The sequence below is a fragment of the Aquarana catesbeiana genome, linkage group LG05 (genome assembly GCF_042186555.1).
Source record: "Aquarana catesbeiana isolate 2022-GZ linkage group LG05, ASM4218655v1, whole genome shotgun sequence".
Lineage (NCBI taxonomy): Eukaryota > Metazoa > Chordata > Amphibia > Anura > Ranidae > Aquarana > Aquarana catesbeiana.
The window spans coordinates 379,872,345-379,883,585 of record NC_133328.1 but is presented as its reverse complement, the minus strand read 5'-3'; positions in this window follow the sequence as shown (position 1 = coordinate 379,883,585).

Here is an 11,241-nt window from a genome sequence, read left to right as displayed (position 1 = left end):
TTTTTAAGGACGTGGCGGCCGGCTTCCTGGCCTACTCCTTAACAACTAGGGATGACCCGAACACCCTCCTGTTCGGTTCGCAGCAGAACATGCGAACAGGCAAAAAATTTGGCAGAACACACAAACACAGTTAAAGTCAATGGGACACAAACATGAATAATCAAAAGTGCTAATTTTAAAGGCTTATATGCAAGTTATTGTCATATAAAGTGTTTAGGAACCTGGGTCCTGCCCCAGGGGACATGTATCAATGCAATTTTTTTTTTTTAAAACGGACGTTTTTTCGGGAGCAGTGATTTTTTTAATGCTTAAAGTGTAACAATAAAAATGAAATATTCCTTTAAATATCGTGCCTGGGGGGTGTCTATAGTATGCCTGTAAAGTTGCGCATTTTTCCTGTGTTTCGAACAGTACCACAGCAAAATGACATTTCTAAAGGAAAAATTGTCATTGTAAAACTGATCACGACTGTAATGAATTGTCGGGTCTCGGCAATATAGATAAAACTAATTGAAAAAAGGAGCATGGTATTCCCCCCAGTCCATTACCAGGCCAGGTCTGGTATGAATATTAAGGGGAACCTCAAACCAAAATTAAAAAACAAATTGCGTGGGGGACCCCCTAAAATCCATGCCAGGCCCTTTGGGTCTGATATGGACATTAAGGGGAACCCTGCACTAATTTTTTTTTTTTAAATGGCGTAGGGGTCCCCCCCCAAATCCATACCAGACCCTTCAGGTCTGGTATGGATTTTAAGGGGAACCCTGCACCAAAATTTATAAAAAAATGGCGTAGGGGTCCCCCCAAAATCCATACCAGACCCTTATGCGAGTAAGTAACCTGGCAGGCCCAGGAAAAGAGAGGGGGATGAGAGAGCATCCCCCCCCTCCTGAACTGTTCCAGGCCCTGCTCTTCTGTCCCACCACTGTAACCCCCTGCTTATCTGCCCCACCAATGTTCCCCCTTTCTCATCTGCTCCACCACTGTACCTCCCTGCACATCTGCTCCACCGCTGTACCCCCATGCTCTTCTGTCTCATCACTGAACCATTTTCTCATCTGTCCTAACACTGAACCCATCTGCTCATCTGCCCCACCACTGTAACCCCCTTTCTCATCTGCCCCACCACTGTACCTCCTGCACATCTGTCCCACCTCTGTTCCCCTGCTCATCTGTCCCAACAATGTACCTCCTTTCTTCTCTGCCCCGCCACTGTATCCCCCTGTACATCTGTCCCATCTCTGTACCCCCTGCTCTTCTGCCCAACCACTGCACATCTGCTCTACCGATGTATCCCCATGCTCTTCTGTCTCACTGCTGAATCACCTTCTCATCTGTCTTAACACTAAACCCATCTGCTCATATGCCCCAACACCGTAACCTGCTTTCTCATCTGCTCCACCACTGTACCTCCTGCACATCTGACCCACCTCTGTTCCCCCTGCTCATCTGTCCCACCAATGTACCTCCTTTCTTTTCTGCCCCGCCACTGTATCCCCCTGTACATCTGTCCCATCTCTGTACCCCCTGCTTTTCTGCCCAACCGCTGTAACCCCCTGCTCATCTGTCCCACCAATGCACCTCCTTTCTCATCTGCCCCACCAATGTACCCCCCTGCTCTTCTAGCCCACCGCTAAACCCCCTTCTCATCTGCCCCAACATTGAACCCCCCCACTCATCTTTCCCACCACTGTAACCCCCTTCTCATCTGGCCCAAAACTGAACCCCCCTGCTTTTCTATCCCACCTCTGAACCCCCTTCTCATTCCTCCCACTACTGTACCTCCTGCACATCTGCCCCACCACTGCTCTTCTGTCCCACTACTGTAACCGCACTGCTCATCTGCCCCATAAATGTACCCCTTTTCTCATCTGCCCCACCACTGTACCTCTATGCACATCTGCTCCACCGATGTACCTCCATGCTCTTCTGTGTCACTACTGAATTACCTTCTCATCTGTCTTAACACTAAACCCATCTGCTCATATGCCCCACCACTGTATCCTGCTTTCTCATCTGCCCCACCAATGTACCTCCTGCACATCTGTCTCACCTCCGCTTTTCTGTCTCACCACTGAACCCCCTTCTCATCTGCCCCATCACTGTACTCCCCTGCTCTTCTGTCCCACTGCTGAAGGCCCTTCTCATCTCTTCTACCACTGTACCTCCCTGCACATCTGCCCTACCGCTGTAACCTCCTGCTCTTCTGTCCCACTTCTGTTCATTTTTCCTACAGCTGTACCCACCTGCTAATCTGCTGTACCCTTTTCTCATCTATGATATGCGTGATATGCAGACCGGTGAAAGGAAGCAGAGATGAGACACATCTACCTTTCCTGGCACACTCATCCTGCTGATCCACCTCTCACATCCAGCCCACGTGCTTGTATGTGATGTATGTGATATCACATACAAGCATCTGAAATAGATGCGCAATGATGAGCTCAGGTCAGGGGTATTTTCTGAAAGCAGTGAGGATCATAAGTTGGGCCCCCACAGCTGAGAAAAAGTGCAGCGCTCTGTGCCGCAGCAAAAGTTGGGTGTGATTTTCATTGCACTGAATACTGGCTGTGGCTTAAAGGGACACAGAGTGCAGGGGTTCAGTAGTAAGGGACGCAAAGGTTCAGGAATAATTTCAACAAAGTTGTCAGAAGCTCAACAGTAATTCCAAAAACTGTCACCTGATTGTGGTCTTCTCAATCAGAGTGAAATACCTTCTTTCTGAGATTAGTAGTGGCAACCAAGCGAGTCATTTTCCTCCAGATGGTGGATAGGGCTAGCAGGTCTGTAATTGGCTTTAGCAGTGGCCAGTGACAGTCCTCCTCCTCCTGGAAACAGGGACCACCTACCCTAGCAGAACTGCACCCGATCGCAGCTATAGCAAAGTTAGAGAACCAATGTTTCCCATCTTTTACAATGTGTGGGGGCACAGTGCCTCCCCCTCAGGGCAGGTGCGGCGTGGGGAACTCTTAAATTGGAATGCATTAGTGTCTCACTGACACTTCCCTGCACTGCTCTGCTGATGGGGAGGGAGTCAGGTGCTGGCAAAAGAGGCTTTGAGTGCCACTTGCGGCACCAGTGCCGGGGGTTGCCTACCCCTGATCTAGATTATCTAGAAAATGTCTGATTTAACCCCCCCCCCCTTGTAACTGGCTGTACAGAATGTTCTCAAAGTGGTTATAAAGGCAGAAGTGCAGCACCCCCCCCCCTTTACCTACCTGAGACTGATGTCAATCAAGTGCTGTGCACAAGAGCAACTCTCTCTCTCTTCACTGGCTCAGAGGCAGTAGCCTGTGAGGAAGGAGCTGGGGCGGGGCCCAGCAGCCTTCTGTAGGTCAAAGGGCATATAGGGCACAGCTGGGGAGCGAGCCCATATGAGTAGCCCGATAGCAAGCAGTTTGCTATGGCAGCACTCAGTGGGGGCGGCAGGAGAACTTGCAGAGGACCTGGGAAGAGGAGGATCGGGCACCTTTGCACAGAGCAGGTAAATACAACATGTTTCTTATTTTCAAAGAAGAAAAAAATCCCTTTCAATCTTTTTAAACCAACGTGGATGATGACAACAGGAGACATGTAAAAAGGCATCCCATACATTCATCTTTTTTTTTTGTTCAACCAGTCTGATTCATCGTATGTGTGGATGGGGGATTCTTCCTGCTGTGCAATTGTGTTCTGACAGTGAGGGGCCTTCTCCATCATCAGAATACAATGATCAGTACCGCCAGCAGTTGCACAGATCAGGTAAAATCTGACAGGCTGGTTGCACAGAAGTCGATTGGTAGATCGAGTTCTGTACAACCAGAGTGCCCATACATGGATCAAAAATCATACGGCCCCCACTGAACCAGCTGAATTTTGATATATGTTTGGCTGGCTTAAGAGTTTCCTGAAGTTGGTTTAAAATGTGTTCTGACTCAACCTCCATGCCAACAGTGTGTGCTAATGAGGCTCATTCTCCATAATTTTCCTTAACCAATGGAACAAGACAAGGGTGCTGTCCCCACTTATATTTATTCTAACCCTGGAACCTTTTCTGAGACACGTACACTAGAATATGAACATCAAGGGCTTTTCTATGACACATGGGACCTCAGAAGTTGTCCGATTTTGCTTATTCCCAACTTGGATAGTTATGTGTGATTAACTTTCTGCCATTGCTGTATTCCATAAAAAGGACCTCTGGTGCTGGCATAGCCATACTTATACCTGACTTGAAAGAAATGCCATCCTGAAAATGAATGTCATACCCAGGGTGCTGAATTTCTTTCAGGCTCTTCCAATTGCGATTACACAATAGTTTCTGAAAGATCTCTGAAAGGAATTCCTACAATTTGTTTGGGTCCGTTCACATCCTCAGTTGTCCTATACCTATCTCATCATGCCCAAACTAAGAGGTGGGGTTGCAAATACTACAAGGCTTCACATCTATCTTGCATAGTCACATGATGCAGAAATTATAGTACACACTGTGGATATCCTTGGAGCAATCTTGCTCAGATATCCCCATGCATTGCCTGCCATGGATTCGGCAGGATTTGATTCCTGACCTAAAGAACCACCCCACTATAAGCCCATCTCTCAGAGCTCTCATTCAGATGTCTCTCGTCTGTATCCAGCATTGGGTAACTTAAAATTTCCCCCTCTGCCTTTCAGATAGATGTTTTTGCCAGCTTCTGATGGCTGGAACCTACAGACTTGGGAACTTCCTCAGCGCATCTTATCTGAAGTCCACTTTGGCTCTCCAACAGATGTTTGATCCCCATCTGGAAATTTGGTGTCTTCAACTGCATCACTACCTCTCTGTGATTCTCAAACGAGGTCTTTCCAGCCGTGTGGAGTTGTCCTTTGAACAATTTTGCTTTGCTTTGGGACCATCTTCCCATATGGTCTCATTGACATATAAACTCCTGATTCAATCAGCAGACACTTTTCTGTTCCCATTCCCATTGAGCAGATGCTCTCTATTTTGCTCAATACTCCTTTATTAAAAATATGTACCAGGAATTTTGCAGGTCCTGACCAGATGGTATAAAGTTCGAACAGTTTTGCATAAGATGTTTCCCCATACAACAGATGTCTATTGGTATTGTCGATAGATAGCGAGTATTAAACATATTTTTTGGACGTGCAATAAATTCAGGAGTTTTTGGTCACAGGTGAGAAACCTAATTAAAACTGACAGATTGTGTCCTGGGAGATGATGACCCATCAAGATACCTGCTGCACCTTTCCCACCTCCCTACAGATTCACCTTTTAAGTGTGGCCAAGGCATGCATTTGTGCCCTCTGGAAACAGGAACTCCCCCTGACAATTACACTGTTGCTCTCAAGGGTTACTGAGATACATCACATGGAAACATTACTGCCACTCTGAAAGGGAAAGAGGAAAGGTTCAGGTGCACATGGTTCCACTGGACGCTGTTCACATGCTCTCATGAATATGAAACCCTGATGGCTGGAGAAGACTAATCATTTTAGACTTTACCTCATTTGTCTGCTATATGGTATTGTTTCCGCTCTTCTTCTTACTCCCCCACGCCCCTCCCTTTTATCATCTCTGGCTCCTATTTCTCTTTCCTCATTCTATCTATGTTAGATACTTCCATCTGTGTCTTATATGTTCTTCTCAAGTTCTGCTTTCTTGGGTGTCTTACTTAAAGATAGAATTGGAGGAATCCACGCCGCCTACCTACGTACCGCTACCATTTTACAAAAAAAAGTGTCAAAATGGTAAAAAAGACAAGAGACAGCTTGGGACAAGTCCTTTATTAAAAAATGAAAAAAATAAAATTGTCCCACAATGTAAGTTCACGCCGCCCGATGGACCGAAAAAGAAAAAAAAAAACAGCAACTGATCCACCTACATGGGAGGCTCCTGTCGACTGATACGTCTGCTCTGTGACAGCTCTTATATAACTGAGGGTGGGGCCACCCAGTGACTTAACCGTGTGACCCCACCCCCCTCTGACGCTAAGGGGGCTTCCCCATGGCTTCCCCGTGGCATCAGAGGGGGCGGGGCCTCTGGTGACGTAAAAGGGTGACCCTGCCCCCTCTGATGGCCTGGTACGGTACAGGAGGGGGGGCGCTCTCTCGTCCCACCTCTTCTCCTGCGGCCTGCCAGGTTGTATGCTTGGATAAGGGTCTGGTATGGATTTTGGGGGGACTCCTACGCCATTTTTTTTTATTTGGCGCAGGGTTCCCCTTAATTTCCATATCAGACCCAAAGGGCCTGGTATGGATTTTAGGGGGACCCCCACACAATTTTTAAAAAAAAAATTGGTTCAGGGTTCCCTTTAATATTCATACCAGACCCAAAGGTCCTGGTAATGGACTGGGGGGGCATACCATGCTCTTTTTTTCAATGATTTTCATCTATATTGCCGAGACCTGACAATTCATTACAGCCGTGATCAGTTTTCAATGACAATTTTTCCTTTAAAAATCTGCATTGATACTTGTCCCCTGGGGCAGGACTCGGGTCCCCAAACACTTTTAATGACAATAACTTGCATATAAGCCTTTAGAATTAGCACTTTTGATTTTTCATGTTAGTGTCCTATAGACTTTAACAGTGTTCCGGCAGCTTTTGGCAGCTTTCGGCAGCTTTCAGCAGCGAACAGGCGAACACCCAAGACTCGAACATCGGGCTCATCCCTATCTGTATCTATGTAATCTGTTGGTAGGTTTGTACTCCTTCTCCTGTTTTGTCCAAAAACTTTATAAATACAGAATTTAAAATGTGTTCTGGTACAAATTTTTCATCTGTCATCTGACAACTTGAGGTCCAAAAACATCAATTTATTTTAATTCAACACTTAATTAAAGGATATCACGAAGGGTTATTGTTACAGTAAGAAACAAAACATTTATTTGTTCTTCAGACCCCTTTCAGGTTATAATGCTGTCAATGTTTTTACCATAGTGGGCAAGGTTTGCTCCAAAAATGTTATCAGACCAAATGTACTGGTCTTCCCAATACCCCATTCTCATGGCTGTTTCACACAATTGGAGGAACCCTTCTGACTAGAATTAGAGATAGTTTTTGGTCTAAAATAAAATCCACGTATTCCAGTATGACTCTGGCATGAACGCAGGGCAGTTCCTCCCATTTATATTGAGAAAGGATATCTAAAGTTTAATTTATATCCAGAATATATGCTGGTAGAGACTGGCTGCAGAAATAAAAATCAATGTAATGTGGGAGGGCAATGTTGCCCTACTACCAATGATTGGCTTCCTTGGAGGATTTATGAAATCTTAAGACATTTTGGGAAACTGATAAAAATAGGAGATTTTTAGGTGTTCAATATAAAGAAAGGCTTTTTCGTGCTTATTAATGACTCCAGACTTAAAAGTTTTGTCTAAAATACCGGCCAACACTAACTGAAAATCATAAGTTGGATCTCTACCAAGTTTCATACTGGTCTGTAAATTTTTCAGGAGTCTAAAGCTCTCCCTCATATCATTCCTGATATTATAAAACACTATGCCCTGAACGTGCTTGATTGCTTTACAATGGCATTAGCCATATTCCTAAAATTCTTAGGGGCTATTCATTCATGAATCAAAAGATTTGATTTATTGGATACACTTTGACCTTTCTGCAAAGAGCTGACAGTTTCCTCATAACCATTTCATGGAAAGCAATATTAAAGGAGCTTTTGGCTTGAATCAGACTGAAAAGAGAGTAAGACTTGAATGTGCTGTCAACAACCTCTAGTTCAAATTGTAACCCACAATTGCTTCCAACCCTTTCACAAAAGATAACCTCATTGTGACCCTTATAATGAACCTTTGGGTCTTGCACCCTCTTTGCTCTTGCTCATCAACCTCAAGAGCCCAAAAACTATTGAAGGTGGGTAGAATAAACCTTTCAATGTTTCCATACAAAGCCACAACATTGTTTAGTAAAATAAGAATGTCCCCCTTTGATTTTGGCAGTGAAAGAGAGGATTGGTTTAAATTTGTCTGTTTGGCTGATTCCCATCATCACCTTGTTGTGTACACGTAGGGGTTGATTTACTAAAGGCAAATAGGTATTTCACTTTGCAAGGGAAGGACCACTGTACAAGTAATTCTCCCCAGAGCTTAGTGAATGCGATCAAATTTTTACATTGCAAAGAATACAAGATCATGTGCAAGAAAAACTTAAAAACAGCATTTTTCTTTGCATATAATTGGATGATGGAAGTCAGTTTTCTTGCAGTCTGTTTGCCTTTAGTAATCTAACCCCATAGAATACATAGCTCTATGAAATATAGGGCCAGTAATCTTTTGTTCCACACCCTTATTACTTAACCTGTTTTGTTCATCGTCCTACTTATTTCATGAACCATGTGCCCCTAGTTAGCAGTAGCTTGGACCTTTTGAAAAAGTGACCTTTTTTCATTACGTGGTTAGCCTTACCATGAATATTGTAATTCCTGTTGGTATTACGTCCATTAGGCTACATATTGCACTTTATTTAGGACAATTTTTTAAAATTTTCTTAGAACCTTTTTTCTTTTATTTTTTACAAACTGCAGGGTGCTGTCCATTGGGGTAATTTTAGGTATGCTGTGGGGATGTATCCAAAAGGTGGTATATTTAAAAAAGGGACCAAATAAAAAAAGTTTATGCATTTGTAGAATTTTATACAAGGTATTATTTAATGATATAGTAGTACCAGCATGTAACAAATTTTAAATTCACTCTTCTGCATTTTGTATTTATTTGTTTATTCTCCTTATACAGAATAAATACATTAGTACGCATCAGCAGTGTATATAACTAGAAATTCCACAGTTGCTGGAAGTTAGCTAATGTTATTGTAAAAACTAGCAGCCATGTGTTAAATTGTCTTGCTGCAGAATTTATGATGCCCTATTCCAGTTGTGAAAATGCCAACAGCTCTATCATTTGTGCTGTAGAAACAAAGAATAGCTTTAAAAAATGCTCTGGATTTGATGGTAAAGTATAAATGAACATAAGGGTAGCACGTTGGAATTTTAATTAAAGAATGTTCACTTTCTGTATGCTTCAGTGAATTTCTTAGATCAGTTTGGTGCAATTGCAAGTAGAAATAAATAGGGGCTTGGTTTGAAACTTCTGGCCCTCAGTGCCTGTACTTCATATTCAACATCCAACACCACCTATATCCTCCACTACAACTCTTCACTTGTAATATCTCTGAGGTTTGGAAAGAAGCAAAGCCCAGTCTAATGAATAATGAGGAAAGAAAGCAGGGAAAGAAAACTCTGGTCACAGAATGCGTTATGTCATGTGACCAGCCTCTTCACCAATCATAGAGTGTTTTCTGCAGCAGTATGCAGAGATCACTCAGTGAGAAACTACATGATCAACACTGCAGCCTGTATTTTATGAATGGCACATAAAATGCAGGAGCAGTGCACGCTAAACACTACACTGTCCAGCAGAGAGTAGAAAGTGATATGCACTCTCTATTGTAAATGGAGACCCCAGTTTTAAAACCCTAATTTCTATAAATAATGGGTGACTGTGTATTTGATTGCCACTCCACCGGGCCTCTCCCGTCCCACCGGGACCAGCCGGCATGTCCGCCAGCTGGCCGGAGGCCCGAACAAAGCCGAAATCGGCTATATTGCAACAACCCCCATTTTATTCTCTGGTGTCTCTGCTAAAAATATACATATCATTTTTGGGGGTTCTAAGTAATTTTCTAGCAAAAAATATCAATTTAAACTTGTAAATGACACTTGTCAGAAAAGGGCCTGGTCTTGAAGTGGTTACTAAAGCTCATCACCCCGGTACCGTTTTTTAGAGCCGGCCGTCGACTTTCTTGTGATAACAACTGATACGGCTAAGTAGCCGCTCGATTGTTATCACAAGCAGTGGGAGGGGATGTCCCCCGCCACCTTTTGCCACTCCACCGGGGCTCTCCCGTCCCACTGGGACCAGCCGGCACGTCCACCAGCTGGCCAGAGGCCCGAACAAAGCCGAAATCGGCTATTTTGCAGCAACACCCATTTTATTCTCTGGTGTCTCTGCTAAAAATATACATATAATTTTTGGGGGTTCTAAGTAATTTTCTAGAAAAAAATACTAATTTAAACTTGTAAACGACAAGTGTCAGAAAAGGGCCTGGTCTTGAAGTGGTTACTAAAGCTCATAAAATTATATTTGCACTATTTGAGCCTACTCTCCTTCCACTGATATTTTGCACATTATTCCACCTAAAAGCCAGAGATATGGTGTGAATGCTATCTGGGAACTGGCTTCTGCAAATGCTGATGTGATGGATAAAATCATTCTTGCCAGCTGTCTATGTGAACTTTTCCCCTGGAAGTAACAACATCCAGGGGATCCGGTGAATTGCTGCATACATACCTGTAATGGATATATATATATATATATATATATATATATATATATATATATATATACTGCATATATACACTTGCTGACCCCCCATAGCAGTTTAACTGCTGCAGGATGGCCGTGCTGCACAGGATCACGTATATACGTGCACTTCCGGGTATCGGGCATGAGTGTGCGCTGCCGGCGGCTCGCTCCCGCTATGATTCTACACAGCGGGAGCTGATCAGCAGGTCCCGTGGACCCGACGTCTGCCGGCACTGCTGATTGTTCGGTACACAGCTGGTCCCCAAAAAGTGTCAAAAGTGTCAGTGTCCCAACTGTCTGCCACAATATCGAACTCCCACTATAAGTCACCCATTGCCGCCATTACTAGTAAAAAAATGAAATTAAATACTTAAAAATATCCCATAGTTTGTAGACGCTATAACATTTGTGCAAACCAACCAATATGTAACAGAATATATATTGGCCTAAATTGATGAAGAAATGTGATTTTTTTCATTTTTTTTTAATTGGATATGTTTTATAGCAGAAAGTAAAAAATATTGTTTTTTTTTTTAAAGTGTTGGTCTTTTTTTGTTTATAGCGCAAAAAATAAAAACAGCAGTGGAACCACCAAAAGAAAGCTCTATTTGTGGGAAAAAAGTACATACATTTTGTTTGGGTACATTGTTGCATGACTGCGCAATTGTCAGTTAAAGTAACACAGTGCCGTATCACAAAAACGGCCTAGTCATGAAGGGAGGTAAATTTTCCGGAGGGCAAGTGAATATATACTGAAATTTAAGTAGATATCTAGTTCATTGTATAAGTACAGATTATTAATCAATTATATTAAAAGTTGATGTAGGCCTACCTTTTAAAATTGAACCCTGTCTTCTCATTTTATTTCAGTCCTAAACA